The sequence below is a fragment of the Chiloscyllium punctatum genome, chromosome 27, assembly GCF_047496795.1.
Source record: "Chiloscyllium punctatum isolate Juve2018m chromosome 27, sChiPun1.3, whole genome shotgun sequence".
Classification (NCBI taxonomy): domain Eukaryota; kingdom Metazoa; phylum Chordata; class Chondrichthyes; order Orectolobiformes; family Hemiscylliidae; genus Chiloscyllium; species Chiloscyllium punctatum.
This window is the reverse complement of record NC_092765.1, coordinates 68,465,709-68,484,519: the sequence shown is the minus strand read 5'-3', so window position 1 is coordinate 68,484,519 and position 18,811 is coordinate 68,465,709. Positions and strand designations below refer to the sequence as shown.

The 18,811-nt window shown below is 45.2% G+C and overlaps 1 long non-coding RNA gene across 1 annotated transcript in view; it reads left to right on the top strand.

Moving 5' to 3' along the window:
* Positions 1 to 12,627, top strand: part of LOC140453312 (uncharacterized) — a 45,581-nt gene extending 32,954 nt beyond the window's left edge. The window contains exons 4-5 of the long non-coding RNA XR_011952347.1: positions 1,391 to 1,516; positions 12,538 to 12,627. This is a non-coding gene — a long non-coding RNA (uncharacterized lncRNA). The remainder of the gene's footprint in view (positions 1 to 1,390; positions 1,517 to 12,537) is intronic.
* Positions 12,628 to 18,811: the final 6,184 nt, after the last annotated feature.

Sequence of the window (18,811 nt, the reverse complement as noted above, 5' to 3'; positions counted from 1 at the left end):
AATTCCAATCAGTTCCGGTTTAATGCAATGATGAGCAAGGAAATCCTGTTCGGTGGCTAAAACTGTTCTGCTGCTTGTGACCTTGGCAAGTAGTAGCCAGAATTTACATTCAGACAGATTCTACTTCATGATCTGTGACCAAATACTTTCTCTGTAATGCCTTTGTTACCCATGTCTGTCAGCGTTACCCAACCGTCCTTTCCCATTCTGCCTTAGACCCCGCAAGATTGTGAACCATTGAATATTTATGTTCCACCTTTTGTTCGTCCTGTAACCATGTCTCTCTAGTGTCTAAATCCCATTTATCTCTGTGTCACAAATCCATCTACCTTATTGAAAATACTTTGTCCATTCCAAAATAAAACATAATTTAATCTTTCCCATAATCTCCTGTCACAAACCTGATGTACAGTTTTAGTTAAAGTTTTTCCATCCTGTTCCTGTCTGCTTGACTTCAGTCACATTCCCATGCTGTTCTGATGCTTCACTTTTTCTCTTTGGATTTGGAAAGCTCCTTTCACTTGAACCCTGTCCCTGCATCCTCTCTATCAGTTTAAAGATCTGTCCATAAACCTGCCAACATAATTACCAACACTCCGTTCTCATCATGGTTCCATCGGGTCCCAGTACAATGGGATTGTTTTTATTTACTTGTGGGATATGGGTGTCTCTGGCTGACCAGCCTTTCTTGCCCAGCCCTAGCTGCCTTTGAGTTGAGTAACTTGCTCGGCCATTTCAGAGGGAAATTGAGAGACAAACACTTTATTGTGGGTATGTCGTGCAGACCACGTGAGGATAGGCAGATGTTCTTCTCTAAAGGACCAGTGTCTTTTTGATGAACAAAGATTATTTTGGACATCAGCAATGGTTTCATACTTATTCATGAATTTGTAATTGCAAGTTGTTTTTAATTATTGATTTAAACTTCCCCCATTTCTGTTGGTGGGATTCAAACCTGTCTCCCCTGAACATTAGCTGAGGTTTGGGAGACATGCTCTAGCAATAATACCTCTCGGCCATCACTTCACCTGCTCACAGGTTGCTCATTCCTGATCGTTAATGCCAGTGCATACTGAAGCAAAACCCGTTCTTCCTACACAATTATTTGATACTGACATCTTCAAGCAGTCTGGTGATATCACTCAGTCTCTCTCCATGTGGTATCCCTCACTGTGTGGGTCTAATTGCTACCTCTGTCAGTGTCTCTCACTCTTGCAGCTACTCCAGATCCTGAGCCAACAGAATTCTCCACTCCAGAGAGGTGAGGCAGAACAGGCTAAGGATGCAGACTGGGATTTTCCAGATCTCTGTGTGACTTAGTGCCATTCTGTATGTGTAACCCTCAATTCATCCGTCTAACATCCCATTCTGTCTATTTCTCTGTCTCCAGTAGGTTCCTGACTCAATAGACTTCCCATCTGCTGGGTGTCCCGTCCATCACCACATTGAATATAGTTGGTCAGCCAGAAAGACAAAGGGAAGGGAGATCTGGAGTCTTCAATAAATCCTGCATAAGGTAAGATCACTCACAGCCCACAGAGCAGAGAGCAAGAGTGGGCTCCAAACATCGGCTAACAAGACATGACATAGATACAGTGCTGGAGGGGGAGCACAGTACACACACCCCTCAGGCTCAATCCCCACCCCTGGGCGGCACGGAGGCACAGTGGTTAGCACTGCTGCCTTACAGCACCAGAGACCTGGGTTCAATTCCCGCCTCAGGCGACTGACTGTGTGGAGTTTGCACATTCTCCCCGTGTCTGCGTGGGTTTCCTCCGGGTGTTCCAGTTTCCTCCCACAGTCCAAAAATGTGCAGGTCAGGTGAATTGGCCATGCTAAATTGCCCATAGTGTTCGGTAAGGGGTAAATGTAGGGGTATGGGTGGGTTGCGCTTCGGCGGGGCGGTGTGGACTTGTTGGGCCGAAGGGCCTGTTTCCACACTGTAAGTAATCTAATCTAATCTAATCTAATCTACTGTAAGTTCTGTTGTACTAAGACTCATTACTCTGCAACACTGTATCTGTGGCATGTCTTGTGCACCAGTGTCTTCAATAATTTGTAACTCCTATAACAGTTCCTGTCTCTGTAACCTCCTCCCTTCCCGATAGCCCCTGCACATATTTGAAATGTACTGCATTCCAGACTACAATCACTATCACTGTGACTTGCTACAGTGTCTATCACATGCCTTATCTCCTCACCCAATAACTGGAGACAGAGCCATGCAGCATGAAAACGGTTCCTTGGGTCCAACTAGTCCATGCTGACCAGAGTCCCTGAACAAGTCATGTTTCCCTGCACTTGACCCATATCCCTTCAAACCTTCTCCTCTCCATGTACCTGCCCAAATGTCTTTTACATGTTGTTATTGTACTTTTCTCTACCACTTCCCCTGGGAACCCATTCCATGCCTGCACCATCCTCCGTGTGAAAAATGTTCTCCTCCAATCCCATCTAAGTCTTTCCTCTCCCATCTCATATTTGTGCCCTCTAGAACACAGATCATGACAGTGCAGTACTGGCCTTTCAGCTCTCGATGTTGCGCTGACCTGTGGAACTAATCTGAAGCCCAAGTAGCTAACACTAGTCCATTCTTGTCCATATGCCTATCCAATGACCATTTAAATGCCCTTAAAGTTGGCGAGTCTACCACTGTTGCCGCCAATGCATTCCATGGCCCGGCTATTCTGAGTAAAGAACCTACCTCTGGCATCTGTCCCATATCTATTTATTAATATTAGTATCTACCTCAATTTACTGTCTCCCCTCGCATTAGGCATCGCGATCCAAGACAAAAGGCTCTCACTGTCCAACTCATCTAACTCTCTGTTTATGTTATATGTCTCAATTAATTGGCCTCAAATGTCTTCTCACGAACAGAAACAGATTCAAGTCTCTCAGCGTTACTCGTAAGTCCTTCACTCCAGACCCGGTAAAATCTTAGTAAGTCTCCTCTGAACCCTATCCAAATCTTCAACATCCTTCCTGTAATGCGTTAGTCTGAACCATAGTCAAAACTCCAAATGCGGCTGCACCAGAGTTTTGAACAGCTGCAGCATTATCTCATGGTTCTGAAACTCAATCCCTGTACCAATAAAAGCTCACACGCTGAATGCCTTCTTAATAACTCTTTCAACCTGGGTGGCGACTTTCAATGAATCCATGTACATAGACACAGTGATCTCTCTGTTCATCTGCATTACCAATATCTGCTTTACCCACATTCACCTGTTAGGTCACCTTCTCAAATACGTCAATAAGGTTTGTGAGGCATGACCTACCCTTCACAAAACCGTGCTGACTATCCCTCATCAACGTATTCACCTCCAGATGATTGTAAATGCTAGCCTCTTTTACAAGCCTTTCCAACACTTTACCCAGAATCGGAGTAAGGCTCACAGGTCTATAATTACCCAGGGTTGTCTTTACTTCCCTTCTTGGTCAAGGGGTCAACATTTGCTATCCTCCAGCCATCTGGCCCTATTCTTGTACATAATGATGACATAAAGATCAAAGCCAAAGGCTTGGCAATCTCCTTCCTGGCTTACCAGAGAATCCAAGGATCAATCCTATCTAGTGCAAGGCACTTACAAATTTTAACACTTTCCAGAATTGCTAACACCTTCTCCTTTTGCAGTTCAATCCCATCTAGTTATGGACCCCACTACACTGGGGTAAAGACGTTGGCTAATCAACTTTCCTGTACCCTTCTTGGTTTTCTAAACCTTGATAAGGTCACCCCTCAGCCACCTCCACCCAATGGGAATGAGAAAGACAATGATATAAATATCCCTGCTCATGTCCCTGGCACTACATTGTCACAATGTTCTGGGATACACTTGTTTAGGACCTAGGGCTTTCTCTCCCTTTCTGTTCTAAGACCTCCAGTGCCACCTCTTCTGTAATAGGGACTCTTTACAAGCCATCACTGTTTCTTTCCTTTGTTTCCTAGTTTTTGTTCACAGTACGTTCTGACATGAAATGCTCATTTTGGCTCTTGCCCATCTCCTGTGGTTCCACACATCGATGGCCTCACTGATCTTTGAGGGGCCCTCGTGTCTCTCCAGTTGCTTTTTTGTACTTTTGTGCTGTAGAAAACTCGTTGCATTCTCCTTTACCTTATCTGCCAAAACTATCTCATCCCCCCCACCCCCATGTTACTTTCCAGCTTATTCAGCCTCTCCGTTTCTGTCACACCGTATCAGTAACATCTTCATCAATCCTTGCAGCATTTACAGTTTCGGAAAATGCTTCCTAAATCAGGATGATCAGCATTCTACGCCGTATTCCAAAGCTGTGCTGACTATCCCTAATCAATCCTTGTCTTTGGAATGCATATAACTCCTGACCTGCAGACTTGCTTCCAACAATGTATGCACCACTGACATCAAGCCAATTGGTGTTGATGTCCGTGGCTTTCCCTCGTAGCCTTTCCTAAGCACTGGCACAACATTAGCCGCCCTCCAGGCTCCCTGGAGACACTGATAACTTCCAGCTATCAGTGATAGAAAAATCTCTTTTTGGGACTCCCCAATTTCTTCCTGAGCTTCTCACAATATCCTGAGATATACTTCATTAGTTCCCAAGGACTTGTCTCCCTTATATGCATTTTAATACCTCTTAGTACCTCCTGTTATCTGGAGTCTTTTGAAGACATCACATTTTTTCCCCCTGACTTCACCAGTCTTCCTCCACAGTAAGTTCAAACATGACATTTTCGTTTAGTATTTCACCCATCTCCTGTGGCTGGCTCCATTAATCTTCAAGGAGCCGTATTCTCCCCCTAGTTAATCTTGTGTTGTTAATATACATGTAGAATCAATTTGGATTTTCCTCAGCCTGATTTGCCAAAGCTTTCTCAGGTCCCCTTTGGGCCCTCGTGATTTCCCTCTTAAATGTATTACTCCACCCGCAATGTTCTTCAATGAATTCCCTTAATCCAGCTGGCTATATGTGACATGTGCCCCCTTTTGTTGACCAGAGCCTCAATACCCCCCCTTATCCAATGTTTCCTACTTGTGTCAGCATTGTCATTCACACTAACAGGAATATGATGGCCCTGACCTTTCATTTTATCTCTCTTTTGAAAGTTTCCCACCTGCCTGACGTCCCTTTACCTGCAAATATCCTCCACAATCAATTGTTAAAAGCTCTTGAAGCAAGGCCAGTTTTGATCTTTAACTTGTGGACCAGGCTTATCCTTTTCCATCGCTATTTTCAAACTAATAGAATCGTGAGAACTTTGCGAAAGTGTTGCCCCACTAATGACTCAGTCCCTTTCCTTTCCTTGTTTCCCAAGGGGAGGTCAGGTTTTCCCCCTTTCTGCAGTCTGACCATTTACATTCTGACTGAGACAGTTTTCTTAAATATGACAAACAAATTCTTCGCACCCAAGCTCTGAACACTCTAGCAGTCCGGGTCTTGGTTTGGAAAGTTAAACTCCCCGACCATTACAATCCTATCATTTTTATAGATCTCTGAGATCTCCCGACATATTTGCTGCTCAAATTCCCGCTGACTACTGCGGGCCTGTAGTACAGTCATATCAAACTGATGACCCATTCTCATTTCTCAGTTGCACCATTATGGCTTCACTGGGCGTTCTCTGGAATATCCTCTCGAAGTCCTGCTGTAATGTTTTCATTGATCAAAAACTCCACTCCCCCTTCTCTCTCACCTCCTGTTCTCTCCATCCTGTAGAATCTGTACCCTGGAACATTGAGCTCCCAGTCCTGCCCCTCCCTCAGCTGTGTTTCTGTCATACTATGGTACCCCAGTCCCATGTTCCCGTCCATGCACTGAGTTCATCTGCCTTAACTGTTAGGCTTTTTACTTTGGAATAAATGCACTTTAATGAATCAGTTTTCCCTCTATTTAAATTCCTGTCTTGAAATTCTGTCCCAGCCTCAATCTTCAGACTGTAGCCTGAGACCATCTCCCTCACTGTGGACAACACCCTCACCTTCACGTCAGCTGCAAACTTACTAATGATACCTTCTGCTTTCACATCCAACTCATAAATGTATATAATACTGTACAAAATAATGAGAGGAATGCATAGAGTAAATAGCCAGAGACTTTTTTCCCCAGGGCAGGATTGACTGGTACGAGAAGTCATAGTTTGAAGATATTAGGAGGGAGGTATAAAGGAGACATCAGAGGTAGGTTCTTTACGCAGAGAGTTGTGAATGCATGGAATGCGTTGCCAGCGGTGCTGGTGGAAGCGAAGTCATTGGGGACATTTAAGCGACTGCTGGACATGCACATGGATAGCAGTGAGTTGAGGGGCGGCACGGTGGCACAGTGGTTAGCACTGCTGCCTGATAGCGCCAGAGACCTGGGTTCAATTCCCGACTCAGGTGACTGTGTGGAGTTTGCACGTTCTCCCCGTGTCTGTGTGGGTTTCCTCCCACAGTCCAAAGATGTGCAGCTCAGGGTGAATTGGCCATGCTAAATTGCCCGTAGTGTTAGGTAAGGGATAAATGTAGGGGTATGGGTGGGTTGCGCTTTGGCGGGTCGGTGTGGACTTGTTGGGCCGAAGGGCCTGTTTCCACACTGTAATATAATCTAATCTAAGGGTCCGTAGGTTAAGTTACTATATTTTACATTAGGATTAAATCTCAGCACAACTTCGTGGGCCTATGGGCCTGTTCTGTGCCGTACTTTTCGATGTTCTATTTTCTATAATAAACAGCAATGGTTGCTGCACAGATCCCTGTGGTACACCCGCTGGTGAAAGAATTTCAAACACAAAACTTACCCTCCACCGTTGTGGATCCAGGTTGCCAAATTGCCTTGGATCCCATTGGTCTGTTGGACCTGCATTCCAGGAGGGACTTTGTCAAGCTCCTTAATGAACTCCATGTAACCTACATCTTCTGCACTGCCCTCATCAAAATCCTCAATCATAATTTCAAACAAAAATCTCAGCTGAATTTGGGACAGGATCTTTATCAAATTCGTGATGAGTATCCATAATCGATCTCTGCCTTTCCAAATGTTGATTCATTCTGTCAATCAGAATTGTTTCTAATGATTTCCCTCCCCCTGCTGTCAGACTCTCTGCTCTGTAATTACCTGGCCTATCCCTGCTGCCCTTCTTGAATAAAGGAACCACATTAGCGATTCTCCAGTCATTCAGCACTTCACCTGTGGCCAACAAAGTATTAAACATATCCATCAGGGCCCCAGCAATCTCCTTCCTTACCTCCCATAGCAGCCTGGAATACATTTCATTGGGCACTGGGGATTCCTCCAACTTTATGCATGTGAAAAAATGGATCATGTTCGAGAAACTTGCCATCCCAACTGAAATCCCCGGGTACAATGCCTTTCTCCTGTGTGAATACAGATGGGAAGTATTAATTGAAGACCTCACCTACTTCCTCTGGCTCCATGCACAGATTGGTCCTTTAGTTTCCAACTCTTCCCTCAGTAATTTTCCTATCCTTACTATACTGCTAAAATACATTTATTTTTCTGGAGCCCAACTTGCAGTCCCTATACTTTTGAATGGCTTCACTTGTGTTTATTGCAGTGTATTTTCTTTATCAAACTCACATTATCACTTGATTAGTATTTGCTGGACTTGCTGTCTTTGCTATTCCCTCGTCAGGAACACACTGGCCCTGAACTCTCACTGCATCGCTTTAACGTACTCCCACTTTCCAAATATAGACCCAACTGCAGATAGTCCTCCCAATCTCTGTTTGTCAGATCCTCTCTATTGATAGTGATACTGATAGGAGATTCAGTTGTGAGGGGGACAGACAGGAGGTTGTGTGGCTGCAGAAGAGACCCCAGGATGGTGTGCTGCCTCCCTGGTATGAGGGTCAAGGATGTCTCTGAGCAGTTACAGAACATTCTGAAGTGGCAGGATAAATATTCAGAGATTATTGTTCACATTGGTCCACATGACACAGTTAGTCAAAGGGATGGTATCCTGTGAAATACATACAGGGAGTGCGGAAAGAAGTTAAGAAGTATTACCTCAAGGGTTGTGATCTCCAGAATACTCCCAGTGCCACATGCCAATAAGGGTAGAAATAGAAAGATCGGCTAGATGGATACGTGGCTGAGGAGCTGGTGGAGGGGGCAGGGTTTTCAGTTCTTGGATCATTGGGATCTCTTCTGGGGTAGAGGTGACCTGAAAAAGGGGGGCAGGTTAGACTTGAACCAGAGGTGCACCAGTATCCCTGGGGGGAGATTTGTTTGTCTTACCCCAGAGGGTTTAAACTAGTTTGGCAGGGTTTTGGACTCTAAGTAAGAGACGACCCATTGATCAGTCAAGGGAAAAATGCATCAGCCATCGAGAGCATGTTTTCTATCCAGGATATCTCGGGGCACAGTAAAGGGAGGGAAAAGACTTCTGGTTTAAAGGACATTTATTTCGAGTCATGAGACCTGACAGGTAAGGCAGACGAGATCAGAGCATGGATTGGCTCTGGGGACTAGGATATTATAACCATAACAGAAACATCGCTGGGAGAAGGCCAGGACTGGCAACTCAGTGTTCCAGGACACGGAAGCTACAGGCGTGATAGAAGGGCAAGTATGTGAGGAGGGGGAGTTGTCCCTTTTGGTAAGGGAGGACATAACAGTGCTGAGAGAGGATACTCTTTCGGGGTGATCAAATGAGGTCATATGGTTAGAATTTAGAATCAAAAAGGGGTTGGTCAGTCTGCTGGGATTGTGTTCTGGACCCACAAATAGCCAGCGGGTATGAGAGGAGAAAATGTGTAGAGAGATTGCAGGTACATATAGAAATAATGGAATAGTATTGGTTGGAGATTTTACCTTCCCCTAGATTGCCTGGACCACCCGGAGTGTAAAAAGTCCTGTATGGGGTGGAATTTGTCAAATGTGTCCAAGAAAGTTTCCGAGATCAAAATGGAGAGGGCCCCACTCTACTCAGGCAGCTGAAAACGAGACCTCCCCTCAGAAAACGAGTTCAGTCATTTACTGAAGTGTCAGTCGGTGAGCACTTCGGGTCCAATGACCACAACTGTCTTCGTTTTAACATAGTTATGGAAAAAGTTCAGGCAGGTCCACAGAGTAAGGTCTTAATCTGGAGCAGGGCCAATTTTGGGGCTATTTGGCAGATTGAGCAGAGGTCGATTGGGTGAATTAAAAATCACACAACACCAGGTTATAGTCCAACAGATTTAATTCAAAGGACCAGCTTTCGAAATCCAGGTAATCATTCTTAAAGATGAAAACTTCAACTAAATGTGTTTGATATTATATTCCATGACACTGCAATCCTGTTGCTATAAATTCTGGGCATGTTTATTGAGCTCCACAACCACCTGCTGAAGGAGCAGCGCGATGAAACCCAGTGCCTCTAAATAAACCCGCTGGACTGTAAGCTGGGGTTGGGTGGTTTTTAACGTTGTCCACCCAAGTCCAACAGCAGCTCCTCCACATCATGCACCCATCCACTGGGTGAGTCTGTTTGAAGGAAATGGAATGACTGGCAAATGGGAGGATTTTAAAAGTGTGATATCTGTTAGAGTGACGGGAAAAGCTGGCAGGTTTAGGGATCCCTGGCTGATGGAGGATATTGAGGCTCTGTTCAAGAAAAAGAAGGCGGCACCCATTGTCTTCAATGTTTCCGTATCTACGTAACCTCTTCCAGTCCTAAAGACCCGATCACTCGGTGGAGACACAACAACCCTCTCAGGTCCCTGCAGCACTCCCGATCTGTCGAACCCACTGAAAGCCTGTGATTCTCCCGAACCAGTTCGGACAAGACTCACTCTCTGTGTAACATCATCCCATCGCTAACACCCACCTTTTCAATGTAAGCCCCTCCTGTATCTCCATCCATTTACTCATCTCTATAACATTCTCCAGCATTTACGCCCCTACTTGTGTAAATGTCACCCTCCCCTATAACCCTTCCCACCTTGACCATTCAGGAGGAGTTTCCTAATGCTCCCTTATCTGTGAAAATGTCTCCGACCAAAATTACTGCCCTTCTGGAAAATCTGTCAGACTCCACACTCTTCATATCTAAATAATCTGCAAAGTTAAACGTCCTATATCTGTAAACATCTTCAGTCACGAGTACCCTCCATATCTCTGTTTGGTCCTCCAGTTTATACAATCCACTTTATCTCTGTAATCTGCTCCATTCACCGAAAATCCTCCCTGTCTGTGTAAACCGCTCCATCCTACTAACATCCTTCTCTCTGTAAGCTGCTCCATCCCTCCCAACCTCTCCATCTTCATGAACACATGTAGACAGTACAGCTCTCCACATTCCTGTAACATCCTGTGGCTCTATGTGCTCCCCGTGAAACCACCTCCAGTCCCCACAACCCTCCCAGTCTGGGCCGTCTTCTCCAGATCAGATCATTGCTGTCTCTGTTACCTCCGACAATCCTAGTAAACCCTTCGTAATGTGTCTATTCATTCAGATCCCATCCTCTCCAGCCTCCTGAAACCTCTTCCTGCCATCGGAACTCTCCCTATTTAAAACAAGGAACAGTACAGCACAGTACAAGCCCTTCAGCCCTCAGTTTTGTGCCAATCTTTTATCCTACTCTAAGATCAATTTAACCTGCAGACCATTGAAAGAACAAAGAAAATCACAGCACAGGAACAGGCTCTTCAGCCCGCTAAGCCTCCGCTGATCCAGATTCTATGTCTAAACCCTTCACCTATTTTGTGAGGATCTGCTCCCTGCCCATTCAGGCATCTGTGTGGATACATCTTAACTGACATTATCATTCCTGCCTGTTCCTCCTCCGCTGGCAAAGTGTTGCAGGCCCCCATCACTCTCTGCGTATGGGGGCCTGCCACGCATATCTGCCCTAAATCTTTCCTCTCTTACTGTGAACTCGTGACCCCTAGTAATTGAGTTTGGCACTCTGGGGAAAAAAGCTTCTTGCTATTCACCTTGTCTATAAATCCCATGATTTTGCAGACCTCAATCAGGTCCCCAATCAAACTTTGTATTTCTAATGAAAATAATCCAAAACTATTCAATCTCTCCAAATTGCTAGCGCCCTCTATGCCAGGCAACATCCTGGTGAACCTCCTCTGCACCCTCTCCAAAGCATGCACATCCTTTTGGTAATGTGGAGACCAGAACTGTACGTAATATTCTAAACCAAACTCCTAAGCAACTGTAACATGACCTGCCAACTCTTGTACTCAATACCCCGTCCAATGAAGGAAAGTATGACTTATGCCACCTTGACCACTTTACTGACCTGCGTTACCACCTTCAAGGAATAATAGACCTGAATACCCAGACATCTCTGTACATCAATTTTCCCCAGGACTTTTCCATTTACTGTGGGTTCACTTTTGAATTGGAACTTCCGACATGCATCACCTTGCATTTGCCAAGATTGAACTCCATCTGCCGTTTCTCTGCCCGCCTCTCCAATCCATTTATATTCTGTAGTATTCTCTGACAGTCCCGTTCACTGTCTGCTACTCCACTAATCTTAGTGTCATCTGCAAACTAATCAAGGAACCGATACCTTCTTCCAAATCATTGATATGTATCGAAAGCAACAGTGGTCCCAGCACGGATCCCTGTGGAATACCACTGGTCACAGGTCTCCATTTTGAGAAATTAATTTTGCTGTCATTCATGTGCCTATCCAAAATGTATTCAAATGTCCTAATGTATCTGACTCTACCACCAATACTGGCAATACATTCCACTCATCCACCACACTCTGTCTAAAGTACCTCCCTCTGACATCACCCCTCAACCTTCCTCCAATTACCTTACAATTTTGCCTCCAAGATATAGCCATTTTCGCAATTGGAAAAAAAACTCAGGCCACCCACTCTACGTATGCCTCTCATCATCTCATACACCTCTATCAAGTCACTTCTCATCCTTTTTTATTCCAAACAGAAAAGCCCTGGCTCCTCAACCTTTCTTCATAAGTCCTCCCCTCCAGTCCAGGCTGAATCTTGATAAATCTCCTCTGCACCATCTCCAAAGCTTCCACGTTTTTCCTGAAATGAGGCAACCAAAACTAAGCACAATATTCCAATCGTGGTCTAACCACAGGCTGTATCAAGCTGCAGAATAACCTCACAGCTCTTAAACTCAATCCCCTACTAAGGAAAGCTGACACATCATTGGCTTTCTTAACAACCCTAACAACTTGGTTGGCAACTTTGAAGAATCTCTGGACGTTGACCCCAAGAATTTTCTGTTACTCCTCACTGTCAAGAATCCTGGCTTGAACCTTGTAACATTTCTCTGCAGAATCCTTCAATCTTAAACCCTCCAGATTTTGGTATTTTCCTCCAGTCCCCACTACACTCTTAAACTGTGAAACCTCTTCCAGTCCCTACAATCCTCCTTAGCTCTGTATCCTCTGTAAGCATGCGGTGGTAGACGTGTGGTTTAGGCGATGGGTTAGAAATCCATTGGGGCTTGCCCACACAGGTATGAATCCAATAGGGCGGTGGGGTTGATTGGTGCAGGTGTTAGGAGATGTTCTCTAAAGTGCTCTGCGAGGAGATGAGGAAACTGATGCCTTCTCACATCTTGCTTCACAGAACATCTCCACGACACCTGAAAATCAACTCACCGCCCTGTGGCCAAACATTTGAACTCCCCCTCCCACTCTGCCGAGAACTTCGCCACTCCCTCACCACCTGAGAAAGGAAGAGAGAAGAACGTCTTATCTTCTGCCTTGGGACCCTTCAACCCCATGACATCAATGTGGACGTCACCAGTTTCCTCATTTCCCCTCCCCCCTTACCCGAGTTCCAACCATCCAGCTCAGCGCTACCCTCATGACCTGTCCCACCTGTCAATCTTCCTTCCCACCTATCCACTCCACCGTCCTCTCTGACCTAACAATCTTATCCCCATCAACAACCACCTATTGCACTCTCAGTGACCTTTCCCCCAACTCCCCTTCCCATTTATCTCTCCACCCCCGAGGCTCCCAGCCTCATTCCTGAGGAAGGGCTCCAGCCCAAAACATCGACTCTCCTGCTACTCAGATGGTGCCTGACTTGTGCTTTTCCAGCAATACACACTCAACTCTGATCTCCAACATTTGTAGACCTCACTGTCTCCTCTTTATCAGATGAGCCAATGGAGTGAAGAGTGTCAGCTGGCGAGAAAGGCACAACAGAAGAACTTTTATTTATAAGGCTCCCTAGCAGCATTTCATTGTTCATCACTGCAATAAACAGGAATTTGTTGCAATTTGTAACAAAGACTCAAGGGAAAACAGTCGAGTGTCAGAGGCTGAGGGGGTGGCCTTATCGAGGTTTATAAAATCATGTGGAGCATGGTTAGAATAAACAGACAAGGTCTTTTTCCTGGGGTAGGGGAGTACAGAACAGAAGGCATAAGTTCAAGTGAGAGGTGAAAGATTTAAAAGGGACCTAAGGGGCAAATATTTCACGCAGAGGGTGTTGTATGTACAGAATCAACTGCCAGAGGAAGTGGTGGAGGCTAGTATAGTTGCAACATTTAAAAGGCACCTGGATGGCGATATGAATAGGAAGGGTTTAGTGGGATATGGGCGAAATGCCGGTAAATGGGACAAGAATGGTTATGACATCTGGTCGGCGAGGATGAATTGGACTGAGGGGCTTATTTCTCAGCTGTATATCTCTATGACTGTATGACACTAATTGTTTTCCACTGTTCACTTACAACCATATATTTTAGCCGGTTTCCCCTGTTTACCTTGGTCAGTTCTCCACTCGCACTCATGTAATTGGCTTTGTTTCTGATGCTCGGGTGTGTTTTATGGTCACTTGAAAACTCGATAATCTCTTTGAATTCCACCATATTGCAATCTCCTGGAGGATCTCTGTGTTACATCACTCCTTCAGTCAGCTTCATCACTCAACGGTTGATCTGAGATAGTGACATCCCTAGCCATTTGCACAATATGTTACTCAAAGAAACACTGACAAAAACATTCAAACAGGAGCTTGCAGAATATCATTCTTGCCAGTGCGACTGTCCTAGATCATGCAGATATTGAAGTCTCTCAAAATTATCACACCACCTTTGTTACAAATTCCAACAAATTCCTGTTTATTGCAGTGATGAACAACGAAATGCTGCTAGGGAGCCTTAAAAATAAAAGTTCTTCTGTTGTGCTTTTCTCTCGTAGGACATAGAATTCACATTCAGGCTGATTAAGCCACATCATCTGAGGCCAAATGCTTTCTCTGTACTGCCGTTGTTCCACATCACTGTCAGGTGTTAGGCTCCTGCGCTCCTATTCGGCCTGAGATCCATTAAGGTTGTTTACCATTAAATATTTATGTTCCACCTTTTGTTCACACTGTAATTATGACTGTCTGGTGACTAAATCTCAGCTATCTCTATGTCACTAGTCTATTAACTTATTGCAGATACTTTGGCAATTCCAGAAAAGAACATTATAATTTCCTCTTTCCCACAATGTCCTGTCACAAACCTATTCACTGATGTACAGTTTTAGTTCAACTCTGTCCCTTCCCGTTCCTTTCTGCTTGTCTTCAGCCCCATTCCCCATGCTGTTCCGATGCTTCACCTTTCGTCTCTGAATTTGGAAAGCTCCTTTCACCTGAACCCTATCCCCGAATCCTCTCTGTAAATAAACCTACTGACATGACTGGCCAGGATACTGCTCCCAGCAGGGTTAGTTTGAAAGCATTCATGGGATGTTGCTGTCTTTGGCTGGCCAGCACGTCATGCCCACCCCGAGCTGCCCTTGAGCTGAGTGGCTTGCTAGATCATGTCAGAGGGCAGTTGAGTGTCAGTCCCATTGTTGTGGGTCTGAATTCATATGTAGGCCAGACCAGCTGCCTACAACAGATTTCCTTCCTTAAAGGCTATTGAGTATTCACATGGGTATGCCTGACACCGGCATTAAATTCTGGATGAACAGTCTAGTGAGAGTAACACCAGACCATTGCCTGGCTCACTGATAGCTCCCTCATCCCTGAGTACTGATCCCAGTGCACCATGAATCAAACACTCTTCTTCCTGACTGTGGTTTGATCCTGATGCCTTCCTGCACTCTGGTGATATCACTCAGTATCTGTCCATTTGGTATCTGTCACTGTCAGGGTCTAATTGCTGTCTCTGACTCCACCTTTTGCAGCTACTCCAGATCCTGAGCCAACAGAATTCTCCACTTCAGAGAGTCCAGGCAGCACAGGCCAGAGATGGAGACTGGGATATTTCAGATCTCTGGGACTCAGTGTCATTCTCCATGTGTAACCCTCAATGCATCAGTCTAATTTCCCATTCTGTCTATTTCTCTGTCTCCTGTCGGTACTCAGGATATTCCTGACTCAGCAGAATTCCCAACCCCTATCTCGTCAATCACCTCATTGAGGATGGTTAGTCAGCCAGTGAGAGATGGAGTGTGATATCTGGAACCTTCAGTAAGTACTGCAATGAGGTACGATCACTTACAGTGAACAGAGCAGAGCGTATTTAAGGGATTGAAGTTTGATCCAGAAGACACAACACAGATACAGTGTTGAAGGGTGAACACAGACCATGAAGATTCCAGGCTCAATCCTCACCCTCTTGTTTACTTTCATCTCTGCTGTACTGAGCCTTCCTCTGACAATATAGGAAGTTCACAGTTATCAATCCAGGCCTGTGCTGTCTTAGTGAGGATCAGTACAACAGAGGGGAAAGCAGGCCTCCCTTAGGAAGGTGGTATTGAAACCTGGGATCTTTCTGTTCTATGTTCACCTCTCACACTGTCTCTTGTCGCGTGATAGCGTCATACAGCAAAGAAACATACCTTTTGGTCCAACTCATCTGCACGAGTGTCTTGAATGCTTTTAATTCCCAGAAAATGTCTTATTTCTGTAACCTCCACCCCTCCCATAATCCTGCTATATATTTGAAACCTACTCCAATGCTGACGACTCTCTCTATTTGTAAATTGCTCTGGTCTCAATAACATGCCCAATCTCAATAACCTCATCCTGGACTCAGTACAATAATCCCTATTCCTGTAGTCTTGCAAAACAACTACAGTCCACCCTGTCTCTGTAAAGTCCTCTAGCCCGGACCAAAATACCGACCTGTTATCTTTCTCAAGCCCCAAGAGACCATGATATCACTGTAACCTTCTGCAGGCCCGATCATATTCCTGCCTCCTGGCCTATAGCACCACACGACCTCAGTAACCATCTCCCATCCCTAAAGACCTCCTTATCTATATAAACACCTACAGACCCTTTTCCAGCTGAAACAACACCATATACCTCTATTTGCTCCTCCACATCCTACAACCCTCCCACCATCGCAAACTCTCTCTTTGTGTAACTCTGCAATTTGGGGCATCATGGTGGCTCCGTGATGAACACAGATGCCTGACAGTGGCAGGGACCGAGATTTAATTGCAGGCTTGGGTGACTGTCTGTGTGGAGCTTGCACATTCTCCCCATGCCTGCGTGGATTTCCTTCAGGGACTCTGGTTTCCTCCCACAGTCCAAAGATATTCAGATTACGTGAATTGGCCATTCTAATTTGTCCATCGTGTTAGGTCGGTGTGGACTTGTTGGGCCGAAGTGCCTGTTTCAGTACTGCAGGGGATTTAGTCGAATCTAAACTCTACCTCTGCGTTCCATATTAAAGTCCCTAAAAATATATCTCTATCCATAAATAACCCCAAACCCTCCAAACCTCCCAGTCTCTGTAAACTCCGACAGCTCCAACATTCCTCCTTTTCTATGTAAACTCTTCCAGTCCTAAAACCCTCTGATAATGTGGAGATCTTACCATCCTCCCTATCTGCGTCATCCTCTGCGTAAGGTTGCTGCACCACTCGCAATCTGTAGAACCCACTCCAATGCCTGTGACTCTCTCAATCCAGTTCGTTCAAAACTCTCTATCTATGTAACCTCCTCCCGTCACTTCACCCGCCCTGTCAATGTAAGCTCCTGTGGTCTCTTTATCTTTCTAATCATATCCATAATCTTCTCCAGCTCTTACACCTCTATCTGTGTAAACGTCACCCTGGCCCAGAACCCCCTCTACCGCAGGAACCTCCTCCAGTGTGTGTAATGCTTCCTAATATGTGTTATTGTCACCAAGCTCTATTGATGTTCCTGTCTCTGTAAGCTCTGACAGACTGTCCAGCTCTCACGTCCATTTAATTTCCAGAACTTTCGTATCCGACATTAACTACAGCCTTTCACATTTCTGTTCGTTCCTCAATTCTATACAACTTTGTAATCTCAGTAACTAGTACCATTCCATAAAATACTCCCTCTCTGTGTAAACTGCCCCATCCTACGCTGAGAAGCCTCACTGTCCTTTTGATAACATATGGTCCATTCAGATCTCCCTGTATCTTCCCTGACTCCATTGAATACAGCCCATCTCATGTTGTAATCCTCATATGTTACTCCCTATCTCAGTGATATTCTTCATTCCATGCAATTCTCGTTCTCTATCTCCACACCTTCCAACCCCCCTGATCGAGGTAAGGTTATTGATCCCTTGCAGCATGTTTAATACCTGTAGCAGACTCCAGCTCCTCAATGCACTCTGTCGCTGTAACCTCCTCAAATACTACAGCTCACTGTCTTTGTAACATCTTCCAGCATCTCCAACCCTCTTGATTTCTGTAACCTCCTCCATAGCAGCACTCCACATCTCTGTAACTGATGGGAATGCTGCAAACCTGCCTTCATAGACCCCACTAACTCTCTGAACTCCTGCGGCCTTACAATCCTCAGTATCTCTTGACTTCTTCAATCGCGACAATTCTCCTTGGCTCAGTGAACTTATCCAGCCCCTTTGAACCTCCCTATCTCACTGATCCCTGCAGATCCAAGTACTGTCCTTGTTAGTGTATGCCCCAGCACTAATAATCCTCCCTATCCTATAATCTCCATGAGCTCCAACCACCATCCCTATCTGTGTACACTCCAGTCCCTACAACCGTCCCCATTTCTGTAAGTCCTGCAGCTCCAGTTGTCACCCTTTTCTGTGCAATCTCCAGTCCCTCGAATCTTCCCTTTCTCTAAAAACTCCTGCAGCTCTGACCACCACCACTATCTGTGTAATTTCCACTGCCTACGCCCCTCCTTTTCTCCAAAACCTCCAGTCACTCCAACTGCCACCCATATCTGTGTAATCTCCAGTCCCGACCACCTTCCAGTCTCTGTATCTCCTGGAGCTCCACCTACCAGCCCTATCTGTGTAATCTCTCCCTATCGCTGTAACTTCTTCCAGACTGATAATCTTCTACCTCTATGAGACATGTTTCATCCCGACAACCTATCTGATCTCTTACCACCAACAGTGATCTCAAACCATCCGAACTCTATAACATCCTCCAGTCTCCCTGCTTTTCTCTGTAAGCTTCCCTAGTGCCGGCATTCCCCATTATCTCCGGTTACAGATTCTTGCTCAGGGGAACAACATCTCAGTACCGAACCTGTAAGAACACAAGGATATTCGGTGTATGAATAATTTTGCCTTATTTTCTACAATCTAATAAGTTCAAGTACAACCTTTTTCACCTACTCTCATCAATATCTTTCCATTTTGAGCAACAGTCTGTTGAACCTTCTCTGGGCTGCCTCCAATGCAAGAACATTGCCCCTCAAGATAGGGGACCTAACCTGTTCACAGTATTCTCAGTGTGAGCTGACTGGAACCCTCTATAGTTGTTACAGGCTTTCCCTACTTTTATTCTCCATTTCCTTTGGAAGCAATCCCAGCATTCCACTTGCCTTCTTTATGACCTGCTGACCTTGTATACCACCTTTCTGAGGTTTATACACAAGGCTCCCCACCTTACTCTGTGGTGCAGCTTTCTGCAGTCTGTCTGAAACC